The 18,402-nt window shown below is 38.4% G+C and overlaps 1 long non-coding RNA gene across 2 annotated transcripts in view; it reads right to left on the reverse strand.

The window, feature by feature from the left end:
* Nucleotides 1-18,402, reverse strand: part of LOC133234405 (uncharacterized) — a 392,262-nt gene that overhangs the window by 87,897 nt on the left and 285,963 nt on the right. For both annotated transcript variants that reach the window (XR_009732129.1, XR_009732128.1), the window contains one exon: nucleotides 13,998-14,152. This is a non-coding gene — a long non-coding RNA (uncharacterized LOC133234405). The remainder of the gene's footprint in view (nucleotides 1-13,997; nucleotides 14,153-18,402) is intronic.

Raw genomic sequence — 18,402 nt, forward strand, 5'->3', positions numbered from 1 at the left:
TGATGGACTGGGAAGCCTGGCGTACTGCAGTCCATGGGGTTTCAAAGATTTGGACACGACTGAGTGACTGAACTGAACGGAACACACTTACTACCCAGCACATAGTATCAAAGCATGGGTATACTTTGGAGTATACCTTTACTACACATTGGTACAAGAGTCATTCTCCTGACAAAACTTTTGTGTACACCCACTCTCTCAGCAAATATTTCCAGCCCCTACTGTGGGCTTAATACAGTGCAATGTGAACTACGAGGAGGCATAAACCAAATAGTACCTACACTTAAAAACAGAATTTTGCATTTTCTAGAGTATTTCCATATTAATTATCTCATTTGATTTTCTACAGAAGCCAAGAGAGGCAAGGAGGATAATTATTACTATACACATTTTCCAAATGAGAAACCTGCAGTCTAGAAGTCTAAGTCACCTACCAGTTATGCTGGGACCTCAAGAAAATACCTAAGGGTTTGATTATACCATTTAATAACTCTTCCTTTCTACTCCAGAGAGAACCATCCATTTTCAGTGGTAAATTGCCTCTCAGGCTGCATAAGAGTATTTCTTCTGAATGTTTCTACCTTACAGAATTTAAGGCAGGTCAATAATTAAAAGTACTATGGCTCTAAATGGAACCATTTAGTTCCTATGGCTTGCAATTCCTAGACCTGTCATGTTTCAAACCACAATCTATTATTTGAGGATGAGTGGTAAGAATCCTTTGAGTTTGTGGAGTTTGGAAGACAGCTATGGTACACAGTCCCTCCTTCCCCTTCCTACTTCCATTGTCCCAGTTCAGATCATTATCCTATTATATCAACAGCCTGTCACAATTATCTTTCAGGCTCCCCTCCCACACCTGTCCATTTACATGCTGTTGCCAGGTAAATCTGGAGTATAATTATATTTCAGTCAAAATGTTCCTCAGAAAACATACATGGCTCGCTGTAGCCTACTGGGTTAAGTCCTAACTGCTTAGCCCCTCCATAAACTAAGCACAACTCATCTTTCCATCCTTCACTCAATCTACATAAAATCTACATAAATCTATATAATTTTCTGCTTTCTGTACACACTCATCTCTTATTTTTGTGCCTTTCCTGTTATTCTTTCCACCCGGAACGCTCACCTTCTTCTGGAAACTTCACTAACTCTTTCAACATAAATAACACTGAAGTCTTTATTGTAAGCTCTCCCTTGCAGTATCAGCTAGGGATAATCACAACTTACTTTGAACCCACACAAAACTTCCTCAGAATCTCTTCCCTGAAACTTATAAAGTAGCAAGTATTTTATGGACAGACAAGCATATGGAATTAGGTTTAAATCCTGAACTGGTTAAACGGGCAAATAATTTAACTTCTCCAAGCATCCATTTTGTTACCTGGTTTTTGGTAAATATTAGTGATTATCCATACAAATACCTTTTGTAATTCTCAGCATATATTAAGAATTAGCAATAAATGGCTGCTCTTATTTTTAGATTCTGCTTTACATTGTAATTATGTCTGTACATGTTGTGTAAATGTCTGTACACTGTCTGCTTTCAGGAAGGCTGAGACCATAATTGTTGCTTTTATTTTTCATCTTTGTATCATACAGGTCTTGATACAAAAGAAAAAGTCTGTTAGTGATGAGCATCACCTTCATTGTACACCTACCTCATCATTGGAGAATTATGGACAATACACATACTGATGAATTACAATTCCCTAATTTCCCTTAGTCCCCTGGAGTAGGAAATGGCAACCCACTCCAGTATTCTTGCCCAGAAAATTCCATGGACAGAGGAGACTGGCGGGCTACAGTCCATGGGGTCACAAAGAGCCAGGCACGACTGAGCGACTGAGCACAGCACAGCACACGGTATCCCTTAGTAGTGATATCATGGAATAGACTTCTCTTCAGTTTCAGAATAAGAAAAACAGTAGGCTTAGTTTATGAATTTTCCAATTACAGCTTCTTAATTAAAATTTGGTGGTGTAAGAAATTTAAGAAAGCTTAAATGCAATTAATATAGCCCAGGAAATCAAGCATTTCTATAGCATCGTAGCCTATAAAAATGGAGCAGGGCTAGAAAATTGTATGTTGTATTTCTTGTATCACTGGGTCTGCTTTTTGTATCCAGGCTGTGCCCAACCATGGAGAACATGTAGTGGTAAACACAAAGGTTGTAAAGCTGACTGCACCCAAACTAAACTGGGATAAGTCTCAAACATCACAAATAAACTCTCTGTTGGACTGAAAAGAAATGGGATGTCATAAAGATTTATGGAGGAGATTAGATGATGTAATTGCAACCCTCTCTGTGGAGGAACTATTAGAACATTCTTAATAATAATTTTATATAATTATATAAATTGTATGCAATTATGTTACATTATAAAATATCCATAGAAATATTTTATGAGGACATTCTTAAGATCATGTAAGCTACATATAATCCTGTGTGTATACGCACACACACAATCATGTCCAACTCTTTGTGAATCCATGGACTATATAGCCTGCTAGGCTCCTGTTTCCATGGAATTCTCCAGGCAAGAATACTGGAATGGGTTGTCATTTCCTTCTCCAAGGGATCTTCCTTACCCAGGGATCAAATCCATGTCTCCTGCATTGGCAAGTGGATTCTTTACCACTGAGCCACCTGGGACTCAGCCTATATATATATATATATATATATATATATATATATACACACACACACACACACATACACACACACACACACATATATAAATATATAACACTAATTATAAATAATGTGTATTTATCAGTATTTATCAATATCAGTATCAGTTCAGTTGCTCAGTCGTGTCCAACTCTTTGCGACCCCATGAACCGCAGCACGCCAGGTGTCCATCACCAACTGCCGGAGTCCACCCAAACCCATGTCCATTGAGTCGGTGATGCCATCCAACCATTTCATCCTCCCTTGTCCCCTTCTCTTCTTGCCTCCAATCTTTCCCGGTCTTTTCCAATGAGTCAGCTCTTCGCATCAGGTGGCCAAAGTATTGGAGCTTCAGCTTCAACATCAGTCCTTCCAATGAACACCCAGGACTGATCTCCTTTAGGATGGACTGGTTATACACAATTTAATATGAAAATTAATTATACACTATTTATGACTACATATATGGTTGAAAGTGAAAGTCACTCAGTCCTGTGATTCTCCAGGCCAGAATACTGGAGTGACTAGCCTATCCCTTCTCCAGCTGATCTTTCTGGCCCAGGGATCAAATCCAGGTCTCTGGCATTACAGGAGGATTCTTTACCAAATGAGCCACCAGGGAAGCCCCATATGTGGTTATATACAAACATACAATATATGGTCATTGAAAGAATACTGTCATTGCTAGTTTTTGGATTTTTTTTGTTTTTTTTTTTTTTTAGCTTTAGAAGTGATACATCTCACAGAAAGACAAACCATTGGCCTAATGAAATAAAGTGTTTAAGAAATAAGACAGTAGTATCTAGCACTGTTTTTTAAGTTGGGATAAGAGTTTTGTTTTACAATGTGGTAGAAAAAGAACTTTCTGATACTTAATGGGCATTTATATATCCAGGAATTTTTTTACAACCAACTAAATCTCCTTATTTGGGGAAGTAACTAAATCTCCTTATTTGGGGATGAGCTTTCACATGCAAAAGCCTCTAAGATATTTACAATTATTTGTTTTCTTTTCATTCTCAAATACTTCTGGGTCACTCTAACTGCAGTGTGAAACACAGACCAGAGGTGTAAATCTATAGGCAGAAATACTTGTTAGGAGGTTGCAAAGGTGATCCAGGTAAGAGGTGATGGTGGCCAGATCTGTGGTAGGGCAGTCAATGGGACAAAAGTATGACACAGTTGGGCCACACAATTTAACTTCAAACCTAAAGGACTCTGAAATTTAGGCTGCTGCTTTATGTTAGTCTTCCCAATCTGTGCAGGAGATTAGTGGCTCTTAAAAATATTATGTACATCTAATCTGGAATTATTTTAATGCTTTTCTGGTCCCAGGGAAATATGAAGTGACAGGATATATCAAAGACTGAGGGGACTCAAGTTCTCCACACTTCCTTTCCCTGGGTCACAGTACTATTCATACAGGCCTAAAATTAAAGACAGGAAAAAAAAAAAAAAAAAACTGATACAGGTTGGACATGAGGCAGGGAGGGAAAAAGTGCAGATGAAGATTTCACCAAGTCTCCAGCTTGGGCAAGCAGATGGATGATGATACTATTTACTGAGACAGAGAACAGAGAAGGGAGAGTAGACTTTGGAGTTGATGAAGATACTAAATTCACTTTGGAACAATTTAAGTTTGAAGTAGGACAGGAAAATACACATGAGCTGAAGGCAGTTAGGCTTTCTGAGTTTAAAACTCAGGAAGAAGTTTCTGTTGTATTAAGAGTCATCAGCATATAAATGTTGAATGAGATTTCCCACAGGAAAATTATGTAAGTCTAGAAGAGAACAGAACCCTCAATAAAATAAACATTTGATCTTCAGGCAGAGAAAGGGATGCCTGTAAAAGGAACAACCAGGGACATGGGGAATTGGGTGTCACTGAGGTCAAAAGAAGAAAGTACTTCAAAAAGGAGGAGGTCATCAGTGGTGCTCAATGTTGCTGAGATTTCAAGTAAGTTGAATTCTAAGAAGTTTCCATTTGTTTTACTGGGAGAAAAAAAAAAAAGCATATATGACTTTCAGTAGAAGAAGTTCCAGTGGTGTCATGGGACTGGGACAGCTTTTTGTATAATGAAAAGTGTCTCTGGGAATTCCTGGCGGTAGAGTGGTTAGGACTCCGTGGATTGCATGGGGCACAGGTTCTATCCCTGGTTCTGGCTGAGGAACTAAGATCCCATGTGCCTCACGTTGGAACCAGAAAACAAGAAAAGAAAAATGTCTTATTAAATGTACTCTTCTGTAATTAAGAAGTCTGGCTGTTAAGGGAAGGATAAAGACATGAAATAGAAGAAAGTTTTAAAATTTCTTCCTTCCTCTGTTTCTGATATATTCTGTGTTCTTTTATTTATGGTTCACTAATATAGGAATGAGTTGGCTTGTAATGGCAAAGAAGAACTTTTTTTTTTTTTTTAACAAATGCCTGACACACTCCCTTGGCATAGTTCTAGTTCTGGGATTTTATATTAGGCATCCAGTGACCAAGAATAGGAAAGTTTTTACATGAACCCTTCTGCTGACTTCTTAGGAGTAAAAATAAAAAAATCAAAACTTACATATATTCCCTCCTTTGGCTACACTATACTCAACAATCTAGTCACTGGAATTTGCCTCCACTCACCTACAGGCAATGAAGAAGTTATTTAGTAGAGTTCCATATTGAGTCATAATATTTTATTAATCCTCAGAAAATAAGAATAGAGAATAAAAATGTTAGCAATGAAAATTTTAATGGTTTTAAGTTGAATTTTTCAGGTTTTCAAAATATGTGTTGAAAGAGATTTGGGAAAAACTAGTATATCATCTCTCACCTTTATGGAAAATTCCATGAATCTAGATGTTGGAATTATGAAAAATATTCTTCTTAAAGAAACATTTTCTTATTCAGAAGATAAAGCAGGTTTTATCTCATCAATATGAGGAAATATATAAAATTATATTTTCAATTCTCATGGTCTATAAACTACAATTAGAATTACATGAAATATTTTAGAAACTGATTTTTTATTGGAACATAATTGCTTTACAATGTTAGTTTCTGCTGTACAACATGAATCAGCCATATGTATGCATATATCCTCTCCCTCTGGGACCTTCCTCCTAAGCCCCCATCCCACCCACCTAGATCATAACAGAGCACTGAGCTGAGTTCCCTGTGCTATTTAGCTGCTTCCCAGTAGCTATCTGTATTACACATGGTAGTGTATATTGTCAGTGCTACACTCACAATTCATCCCATCCTTTGGTCTTCCCCTCCTGTGTGCACAAATCTGTTCTCCATATCTGCATCTCTAGTCTGGCTCTGCTCACACCAATCAGAATGGCCATCATCAAAAAGATCTACAAACAATAAATGCTGGAGAGGGTGTGGAGAAAAGGCAACCTTCCTACCCTGGGAATGTAAGCTGATAGAGCCACTGTGGAGAACAGTATGAAGATCCCTTAAAAAACTAAAACACAGAACTGTCATATGACCCAGCATTCCCACAACTGAGCATATACAGTGGGAAAACCATAACTCGAAAAGATACAGGTACCCCAGTGTTCACTGAAGCTCTATTCACAATAGCCAGGACATGAAAGCAACCTAGATGTCTACATGGAAGCAACCTAGATTTCTACTACTAAGTGAATGGATAAATAAGATGTGGTATATATATATATACAGTGGAATACTACTTGGCCATTAAAAAGGAATGAAATTGAGTCATTTGTATTGATGTGGATGAATTTAGAGCCTGTAATACAGAATGCAGTAAGTAAGCAAGAAAAAAACAAATATCATATATTAATGCATGTATATGGAATCTAAAAAATGGTACTGATATAGAAACTGCTTATTTTTCATATCATGAACAAAAAATTATTTCAGAAAACCAAATATTTAGCTACCAATCTCATTATAATAATACCACACAAAATAAAAACTACTTTTGGACATCAGCTATCAGAATAATAGCACTTAATTTCTGTATAGGACTTAAAAACTCAACAGGACTGTTGAGATCTGATATCTCACTCAAGCCTTAGAATGAGCCTATGAATTAATCAAGGCAAGTATAATTATTGTCACTTAATAGAAAACAAAACTGAAGTCCAGTGTTATTTGTAGTTTGTCTTGCCTCACTGGATTTAGTAAGAGATAGAGTTGGGTTAGGACTCAGTCTCCTAATTACTAAACTGATATTTTCCACTATATGTCAACAGTAAACATCAAACATTGTTAGAAACAGTGAAAGAAACACCTAGACATGCTTACAACTGGGCTGGGAAGATCAGACATGTAAGACATTAGCGGCCAATACAAACAACATACAATTAAGTGCTAAATACACTTCATTCTACAAAAATCTGACGTTTTTAACTGGTGTCACAGACTTACAAGGTCTCTTCCTGTGATCAACATGGCTACTGTGATGGTTAATTTTAAGGATCAATTTCGCTGGGCTAAGGAACACCCAGATAGCTGGTAAAATATTATTTCCAGTGTGTCCTCAGAAAAGATTAACATTTAAATTGAGTAGTAGAGACTGAATAAAGCAGATGGACTTCACCAATGTGGGCAGGCATCATCTAATCCACTAAGGGCTTGAATAGAACCAAAACGTGAGAAGGGTAAATGTGCTCCTTCTGAGCTGAGACATCTCCTGCCCTTGGACACTGACTGCTTTGGTTCTCGGACCTTGAGGCACAGGTTGAATTACACTAGCAATTTTTCAGGGTCTCCAGCTTACAGACAGCAGATCTTGGGACATCTATGCTTCCATAACTGAGTAAGTCAATTCTCTAATAAATCTCCTCTTATCACCAATTATCTGCCTATCTGTCATCCCCTATCTATTATTTATCTGATCTATCCTATTGGTTTTGTTTCTCTGGAGAACACTAATGCAGCTCCTAATGCCTTCTGCTAATAAACACTCCTTAAAAAAAAAAAAAAAAGAGGTCTGCAAAACATAATCAGATTATTTAAATTTCATGGTATCTGAAAACATACATCCTAAATAAGAAGAAATAAAATATGGATCTATGATGTCAAATGGAGAACTAAATCACTGCCAATATATGCTTATGTTTTCCCAAAGTCAACAGTGTTTGAAAAGTCTTAAAAATGATAAAAGTAAACTTCATTTAATTGTCTGGAGTTTTTTCTATCTATTGATCTATCACGTCCAAGGTGCTTCTTCACCTAATCTAGAAATAATATATTACAAATGCTTCTATTTATTGATGGTTTAATCCAAATAGTATTCAGTGTGACATGACCACAGGAGCCTGTCTTAAGCTTATTCATGCTAACCATGATTTATTAAGGATTATCTCTTAATTATTAATATATAAGAGAGTATAGACTGTAGTAACATGCTAAATATTTTAGGGGGTTGTGAGGAAGGTGAGATACAAGAGAAGTACAAGTCATTGTTCCTACTATCAAGGGGGAAACAAAACATGGTTCAACCAGAAAAGGAAAGGCATTAATTATAACATAAGTTCAGAGAAGGAACATAGTCCAGAGATTGATCACTGTGTAATAGAGCAGTTAGAAAATGCTTCATAGAGGAAGTAGGATGTAGTCTGGACCTCAAGACATAAACAGAATTTGCTTAAATATAGGGGAAGAAGGGAAATATTCCAGTTACATAAAAATGGATGAATGAATCTTGAAATGTGTGGGAGCTCAGACAGTAGAACTTTCTAAGCAGAGAAAACCCTAGTAATAGAAAACATTTTAATACATTTTATTACATTTGAGCACATGAAGCATGACAGAAATTTTACAGGCAGCTTCCCTGGTAGCTCAGATGGCAAAGAGTCTCGTTGTAATGCAGGAAACCTGGGTTCAATCCCTGGGTCCGGAAGATCCCCTGGAGAAGGAAATGGCAACCCCTTCCAGTACTCTTGCCTGGAAAATCCCATGGACAGAGGCGCCTGGCAAGCTACAGTCCATGGGGTCACAAAGAGTCAGACACAACTGAGTGACTTCAATTATTACTTATTATTCCTATTTGTGTGTTTATGCATTTTTCTTATGAAGCATGCATGACCCAGAGAAGTTTGATAAACTAATCAATATCCTATTGTAAGTGGTATAAACATACAGGTCAAGCCAATTTCACCATCTAGTTCAGTTCTTCCTGCTATACAATGCTATCTCTATTACACAAAAACAATGCCCTGAGCTATCACAGAATTTCAGCAAATCTAGCCCTGCAATTTAAAACCAGTAATAAAATAACACAAAAGCAAAATAAGGATGGATACATATTCTCTTTGCTTTCCATAAATAGAGCTTCAGTGGAAAGATAAAGTCTAGGGATGTAGATGCCTTATAGTTTATAGTGAACCAAGGTAAAAGTAATTCCAAGAGCATTCTGGACCATCAGTATACCAGGGATAGAGTTAAGAATACCCCAAGTTTATTAGGGTGCAAACTCTATTACATGGAATCATCACACTCACAGACTGCAGAGGGTCCTTGATATGGTCACATAACTAAATGTCAAGAGACCAGTTACCCTGAACCTCATTAACCTTCACCATTTCCTGTCTTTTACACACCATAGATGTCTACATTAGTCGTTTTTCAGATTTTCTGTTTCCAGACTTCATAAAAGAAGAATTTGCAAATAAGTTTTTATCATCATGAACAATACTATTGCTAAAGGGCATATGTGAAGTTTTATGATGGTTTAGCACATTAATATTTTACAATCAGGCTTTAACATGCTTTTATCCTTTTTACACAAGATTAATATCCTGCTTGAATTAGTTTTATTACATGCATTTTCAATTTTCACTAAGCTGATTTTCCTGCACTAGAATTTAAGTTTTCTTCCTTGCAACTTTTTTCCTTCTCATTTGTAGAATTTAATACATTTTACCCATCTTAATATTTTTTTTCTCACAATATTGCAAAGATTTTCCTGTTGCATTGCCATTTGCAATGCAGCTCCATTAGTTAATCACACTGTTTGGTGTTAAATCTTTCATTCTGTTACAACATTTACAGTTTTGTTCTTTCTGAAGCTTGTACACTTACTGCCTTGTCCATCAAGTCTAGGCAAGAAGGTAGATTTAGTAAGTAATGAATTTGATAAATACAGATGATCTAATCAAGTAATTCAGGATCATATTTTTACTTTATGGCAGGTTAGCCCTTCTATCAAAGATTGCCAAAACTGACATCTTATATCTTATTTTGGAACCATTTTAAAATACCAAGAAATATTTTAAAGATTAAAAAGTAAGTATACTTTGAAATTAGTGCTTCTCATTCTAAAAAGTCTTGTTATCTCCAATATCCATCTTATTGAATGGCAGGGTGTAGGCATCGTCTCTCAGTCTGGTCTACATTTTGGTAGATCAGAATGTGAAAATCAAGTTTGGGGTCTCAATGGAGACTGAAAATCTATTCTTGATTGAATCTCAGTCTGGCCAGAAACTAAGGGTAATAGACAAGACAGAACAATTTATGAGTCAAATTACAATGGCAGAGAATGACTTTTGGAGTAAACTAGTTGCAGTGATACAGATGGGGCTTCCCAAGTGGAGCAGTGGTAAAGAATCCACCTACCACTGCAGAAAATGAGGGTTCAATCCCTGGGTCTGGAAGAACCCCTGGAGTAGAAAATAGCAACCCACTCCAGTACACTTGGATTAAAGATTTAGGGAGCATGGCCCCACCCATCAGAACAAGACCCAGTTTCCCTGCTCAGTCAGTCTCTGCCATCAGGAAGCCTCCTTAAGCCTCTTATCCTTATCCCTTATCAGAGGACAGAGAGAAAGAAAACCACCATCACAGAAAACTAATCAAACTGACCTAAATTAAATCCTTATGACTATACAGTGGAAGTGAGAAATAGATTTAAGGGACTAGATCTGATAGACAGAGTGCCTGATGAACTATGGACAGAGGTTCATGACATTGTACCTGAGACAGGAATCAAGATGATCCCCAAGAAAAAGAAATGCAAAAAAGCAAAATGGGTGTCTGAGGAGGCCTTACAAATAGCTGTGAAAAGAAGAGAAGTGAAAAGCAAAGGAGAAAAGGAAAGATATACCCATTTGAATGCAGAGTTCCAAAGAATAGCAAGGAGAGATGAGAAAGCCTTCCTCAGTGGTCAATGCAAAGAAAGAGAGGAAAACAATAGAATGGGAAAGATTAGAGATCTCTTCAAGAAAATGAGATACCAAGGCAACATTTCATGCAAAGATGAGCTCAATAAAGGACAGAAACAGTAGGGACCTAACAGAAGCAGAAGATATAAAGAAGATGTGGCAAGAATACAAAGAAGAACTGTACAGAAAAGATCTTCACAACCCAGATAATCACAATGATGTGATCACTCACACTCACCTAGAGCCAGACATCCTGGAGTCCGAAGTCAAGTTGGCCTTAGGAAGCATCACTACGAACAAAGCTAGTGGAGGTGATGGAATTCCAGTTAAGCTATTTCAAATCCCGGAAGATGATGCTGTGAAAGTGCTGCACTCAATACGTCAGCAAATTTGGAAAACTCAGCAGTGGCCACAAGACTGGAAAAGGTCAGTTTTCATTCCAATTTCTAAGAAAGGCAATGAATGCCAAAGAATGTTCCAACTACTGCGCAATTGCACTCATCTCACGTGCTAGTAAAGTAATGCTCAAAATTCTCCAAGCCAGGCTTCAGCAATACATGAACCAGGAACTTCCAGATATTCAAGCTGGTTTTAGAAAAGGCAGAGGAACAGAGATCAAATTGTCAACATCTGCTGGATCATGGAAAAAGCAAGAGAGTTCCAGAAAAACATCGATTTCTGTTTTATTGACTATGCCAAAGCCTTTGACTGTGTGGATCACAATAAACTGTGGAAAATTCTGAAAGAGATGGGAATACCAGACCACTTTACCTGCCTCTTGAGAAACCTGTATGCAGGTCAGGAAGCAACAGTTAAGAACTGGAAAAGACCCTGATGCTGGGAAAGATTGACGGCAGGAGGAGAAGGGAACGACAGAGGGTGAGGTGGCTGGATGGCATCACCGACTCAATTGACATGCTGCTGCTGCTGCTGCTAAGTCGCTTCAGTCATGTCCAACTCTGTGCGACCCCATAGACAGCAGCCCACCAGGCTCCCCGTCCCTGGATTCTCCAGGCAAGAACACTGGAGTGGGTTGCCATTTCCTTCTCCAAAGCATGAAAGTGAAAAATGAAAGTGAAGTCGCTCAGTTGTGCCCAACTTAGCGACCCCATGGACTGCAGCCTACCAGGTTCCTCCATCCATGGGATTTTCCAGGCAAGAGTACTGAAGTGGGTTGCCATTGCCTTCTCTGCAATGGACATGGGTTTGGGTAAACTCCGGGAGTCGGTGATGGACAGGGAGGCCTGGCGTGCTGTGGTTCATGGGGTCGCAAAGAGTCGGACACGACTTAGTGACTGTACTGAAGTGAACTGAATCAAACTGATTAGACCACAGCCTTGTCTAATCCAATGAAACTATGAGCCATGCTGTGTAGGGCCACCCAGACAGTGGGTAATGGTGGAGTGTTCTGACAAAACGTGGTCCACTGGCAAAGACAGAGTGCCTGAAGACTATGGATGGAGGTTCCTAACATTGTAAAGGAGGCAGTGATCAGGACCATACCCAAGAAAAAACAAATGCAAAAAGGCAAAATGGTCGTCTGAGGCAGCCTTACAAATAGCTGAGAAAAGAACCTAAAGGCAAAGGAGAAAAGGAAAGATATACCCATTTGAATGCAGAGTTCCAAAGAATAGCAAGGAGAGATAAGAAAGCCTTCCTAAGTAATCAATGCAAAGAAATAGAGGAAAACAATAGAATGGGAAAGACTAGAGATCTCTTCAAGAAATTAAGAGATATCAAGAGAACATTCCATGCAATGATGGGCACAATAAAGGACAGAAATGGTATGGACCTAACAAAAGCAGAAGATACTAAGAGGAAGCCTTAGGTTAAATGTAGTTAATACCCCCTCTTTTTTTTTTTTTTTTGCTGTAACTATTACAGTAGAACAGTAAGAGAGAAAGATTCTACCAAGCAAAATTCCCACTCCTCAAATTCAGCCTTCCAACTAGATACTGCTAAAACAAAACAAATACTTCTCCATATAGTCAAATTGGAAAGAACTTCTATATAGTCAGAATCACCTTTCATTATATTTCCCAACCAAAACAAAGTATGATTATCAGAGGCAGAATAATTAAAACTGACTGGAAAACATGGGTTAATAATGTTCTCCTCTCCATGAAATGAATATATTGCATACTAAAACAATATTAAAGGAGGAATAATTGTATAACAAACATCCACGTTCAAATAAGTTATCAGCAAGTGTATCTTGCATGAACAACATGCACTAGTTGGGATCCCCGAAGATACACAAAAAAGAGAGAACTTACTTTCAGAGAATCAGATACTTTTGGAGATGGAGTTGACAAGAACCGAAGTTCAGGATTTTCTCAAACACAGAAACCAAGACAAACTTGCTAGACGGCGGTAGCCGAGCACGTCCCGGAAGGGGATGCTGATGCACTTCCGGGCCTGCCCCTTCTCCCTGACCATCTATCATATCAAATAGAAACATATGTTCTTTTTTCCAAAAGCGGGAGGGAAGGGTCCCCCATGGCTGTGTAGGCAAGAAGCAGATGGCATTTTCAAGGAGGATGTGGAGTCAGTACTGACCAGACCCCTTTAGGAGAGCTGGGTGCCTCTCCATGCATACTAACTACTTCGGTCAACACCAGGATGGATGAGAGGCGTAATTAGTATAATACGGACTGAGAGAAAACAACTGTGGAAATTTTGAATTGTGGCAATGCAGATAAGATAACTCCTAAGTGCTAATTCAATTACTATTAGAATTCATCTGCCACTCTCCCCTCCACTTCATATTTAATTATTACAATAAAGAAATGTGAGTGATTTTTATCATTTTCATTCAATTCCCCAATGCACTTATTTCCTTCCTGGACACATTTTTCTACTGTATTCTCACTGTCTTATTGTATAGATTTGGAAAATGAACTCAAAAGACCAAAAAGCTGAGGATAGTATCAGACGTCTTTTCCCTATAGATTTAAAGGAAAAATTTTTTTTTTACCATTTGTGGTTGCCTCTTTTGAAATGTAACTGTTTAACTGGGCAGAGAAACCCAGGCTTTTGTTTCTCAGCTTTGGAAGCCCCATGTATTTGTTTTCAGTTAAGTCAGCGTCTGCTTATCAAAGGTGTCTCCAAGGTTCTGTTTTGAAAACTGTGTATTAATTTTAGGCACTTCCATTTATTACTTTCTGTGAAAAAAAAAATCAAGCATTCAGCAGCATCTTACCTTTGGAAGTCTACAGAGATTATCTTCTTATTTTCAGTCTCCCCATGAAATGAACAGGTGTAGAGACAATTAATTTTGTGTTGATAAACTGGTCCTGGACGAGCAGGGAGTGAGTCTCTGTCTCCAAGGAGCTCCTCATCTAAATCCAGTGGCATCTGGAAGGGAAGGTGAGATGGATACACACTTATTCCATATTTTCAACCTACTTCATAACTGTCACAGAGTTTTTGGTTTTTCTAAAATTGGCAATTAGATAGTTAACTCTGTAATCTAGTCAACACAGCACTAAGAAAATAGAGCCCTTTTTATCTCCTAGACACAACCTGTTTTCACCAGCACTGACTCCTTCATAAATATCAAATGATCAATTAATTCAGATTCAAAGCCCTGAAAGAGGTTCAAAAGCACCCCCTCATCTAAAGCTAAAGCTGCCACTCTGCACCCCCCTTGAGTTGCTTGAGAAAGTAGACAGTAGGATGAAAAAGAACTTGCTCTCCAGGTATAAGGACATGGCTTTAGGGTCAGACTGCTGCTGCTGCTGCTGCTAAGTCTTAGCTTCAGTCGTGTCTGACTCTGTGCGACCCCAGAGACAGCAGCCCACCAGGCTCCTCTGTCCATGGGATTTTCCAGGCAAGAGTACTGGAGTGGGTTGCCATTGCCTTCTCCAAGGGTCAGACTACCCAGGCCTAAATCTTAGCTCTTTTACATACTGGGAATGCATGTGTGAATTAAATAAGCTAAGGCTCAGTGCTATAATATTCTAAAGCAAACAGAACAGCAGCTGGCATCAAGTAAGTGTTAAACACTAATTACTATTATTGTTTGTAAACTTTGTCTTTTGAAACTTGTTTTTCCTTCACAGGCTGCTCTCCGTGTTGTTATTATCCTATGAAACCCATTGAGGTTAGGGAGGTAGCACAGAGGGATTATGACTTGCAGGTAACTGTCCAGCTCCCATGTTCTAGCCTATCCAGTCCTCATTTATTGTTTTGGTTGGAGATTAAAAAAAAAAAAAGTAATAAGCAGGGATATCCATGGGGCATTTAGGGACCAAATTCAGTTAGGGAGAGGGACAGATAGTGGAAACGAATGGAAACTTTCCTACAAACATGATTTTACTAAGATAGTAGGCTTATTGGGGGTGATTCTGTGGACAGATGGAATATAAAGGGAGCTACAAATTTCATCAATTCCTTCCTGTTGCCAGTAGGAGGAATGAAGATGAACACAAAGAGATCTTGGAAGAGACATACAACACACATTGTGGTGAATCAGTATTGCTACTTCTGCTGAGAAGCAGCAAAACACGATAAATGGTCCTAAAACTTTAGAAAATTTTGAATCTTCTCCTAGCTTTCCCTCCACTCCTGTGAATCCTCTTTCATTTATCTCCCACGAAGAGACCTTGTTAAGAGTGGAAAACCACAGTGGTTCTGTCCCTGCCTTAGCAATATTTGGCCAAGTGAGATGGGATTCTGCAAATGGTGCCACTGGGAACCACAATTTTGATCTTACTAGTTAAAGTTGTTCACCAGGTTCCAGTATCGTATGTACAATAGCCAAAAGATTCTTTAACTTGGCATTGTGTGAAGATGACAAAAATAATTTTATGAAGATGGCTTAACAATCTTAAATAAAAGTGTATAGACTCCAATAGACATACTTAAAAAAACTAAATTTGTAAGATATATAGTGTATCCTTAAATGAAACTCTAAACCTTCACAGTAAGGAAATGACCATAAATTTTAAATGATGTGACTAAGAGAATAAGAGTCCAACCTGACTCTTCTTTTCTATAATATATGCTTTTTTTTTTTTCCTTTCTGTATTAACTGATCTGGTCTGCATTTGTTGATTCTTGAAGTCATCGATATGAAGCCATGATCTTTGCTAAAGCATTTAGTGAAAGTGCACTTCTAAGGTTTGAATGATTACCAGTTGATTTCTATGAACACTTTCCTTCCACCCATTAAACTCAGAAAGGTTCCATATATTCATCTTCCTCTACAACTGAACTATGAGTATTTTAAGGACAGGGACTCACTATTGACTTGTTATCATTTCTATCCTAGTCCCTGACATTCAGAGCTCACTAAGAATTTATGAAATAAATGAATTAATGAAAGCGATTGCAAGTTTCCAACTTTAAGTTTGTTTTTCCTCGTACCCTGCAATAGGCATATATAGAGGAGGCTTCTCCAATTTTAAGCCCACACTTCCTTCTCAGGAGGCCATTTAAAGTAATTTGGCCTAAGTTTCTCCAGCTGCTATTGGTTTCTATTACCTATCAAAGGTACCTGACACGGCTCCAAAGAAGAAAACACTTCATCCTCATTCTGGAAGAAAGAGACTTAATCAAAATCAAAAGATTCGTTTCTCCCCAGAGAGGCTATACAATACTGGCAACAGTGATCAAATAGGGGGAGATTTCCTAAAATACTTTCCGGTAACGAGCCACTAAAACTGTCTCAAATGACTGATAAAGGAATGAAAGTTTTAAAATCCTTACCCATGCATCAATCCTGCATTTTAGAGTGTCTCATTTTATTGTACTGATTAATCATATGCTCAGAGGAAGTTGGCAAAAGCTATTAAAGCCAACCAGTTTAACTGGAATGCCAACTTCACAAAATAATCAGGGTCTGGTGGGATATGTCATAAAATATGCCAAGATGGGTCATTCTCATGCACTCTTGAAAGAATTATACATATTCATCCTCCTCGTTTAGCACCTGAATGACAACAAGCAGGTGAAAGCATCAGAACCAATGTATCAAGCCAGACAGTTGCCATTATGAACAAAACATAAAAAGAGAGTGACGGTGCTGAAAAATGGTAGGAGTCTTCTACTCAGACCTTGCAAGCACTGCTCTCTTTTGATAGGGAAATGAAGCTTGCTGGGAGAGAGAGAGAGAGAAAGCTATGTTTCATTGTCATGAAGGCTTTCATCTTATGGCAAATTTACATGAAATACACTTTTCTTAATAGAATTCACCATAACTTTTTAGTTTGTTTGTTTTAGAGACATCCTAAGAGTCGAAAAACTGTCAATCTAAACTAAATGCTTTCCTTAAATATCTGAGATCATCTCTGAGCAATGGCGGGCTCTATTAATTGCTAATGAACTCCTAAATGCCACCTTCAGCTGAAATAATGATAGGTAAAATTATACCATGACACACTGAGTGACAAAAACAGCCCCCTTACCCAGTTTCATAGTGTGTTATTGGATTGCAAGGCACTGATTTAAAGGAATAAAATAAATTGCTAATGGGCTCCAGTAGAATCATTTGTATTTCACTGTGTGTGTATGTGTTTATATGTATGCATTGTATGTGTATTCTTTTGCATAATTTTAACAGAGAGTTGTCCAGAATCCTTCTAGCCACTGTCATTATAACTTCTCTCTCCTCCTTCTTTGCCATGTTTCAATGAAGAGAGCCCTCTTCTCAGCTATTAAAACAACACCTCTTAATGACCGGGACTATGCAAAAGCACAGATAAGCTAAGCACAAATAATCACTCAAACTCTGGAAAGCATTAATATTTTCACACACCTCCAGTGTTCTTTTAATTGCTCTATTTTGCTTTGGAGAATGGGACTGATTGAGAGAAGATCCAACTACCCAATATGACTTTTGTATTTTAAAAGATACAGTGAAAGGGCAAGTTGCCCCTTTAAGCAGAGTTTGAAGAGGCCATTCTTAGACCTTAACAAAGAATGCTGCTGCTGCTGCTGCTGCTAAGTTGCTTCAGTCGTGTCCAACTCTGTGCAACCCCATAAATGGCAGCCCACCAGCCTCCCCGTCCCTGGAATTCTCCAGGCAAGAACACTGGAGTAGGTTGCCATTTCCTTCTCCAATGCATGAAAGTGAAAAGTGAAAGTGAAGTCACTCAGTCGTGTCAGACTCTTAGCGACCCCATGGACTGCGGCCCACCAGGCTCCTCTGTCCATGGGATTTTCCAGGCAAGAGTACTGGAGTGGGGTGCCATTGCCTTCTCCGAACAAAGAATGCTAGTCCCTATAAATTAAAGAGAATACTCTAAACTGCCCTTGTATGACCTGAGTGCCTGCCCCTGACCAGCTTTCGTTCTAGTTAGCTTTTACCCCAAATTGCCAAGGGGAGGGTGTCTCATGTATTTGATTGCTGGGATTCTGGTGTGTCTTCTTGGCTCTTCTAGGAGTGGCTTCCTGGCCCTGGCCCCCAACATTTCTCCTTCCACTGGACCTGGATTTGTTATTCAACTGTGCCCATTCAGATTCTTCCATTTTGACCTAGCTAAGGTCCAAGTAGATGTCTTGCACCAGCCTCACAGAGACACCACTAACACTGAACTGAAAATTAAAGCCAAGAAACCAGATGACAGGCTAGACTGGTGAGCTCATCTAACAATAATCTCTAT

This window comes from Bos javanicus, chromosome 21 (assembly GCF_032452875.1).
Source record: "Bos javanicus breed banteng chromosome 21, ARS-OSU_banteng_1.0, whole genome shotgun sequence".
Taxonomy (NCBI): Eukaryota; Metazoa; Chordata; class Mammalia; order Artiodactyla; family Bovidae; genus Bos; species Bos javanicus.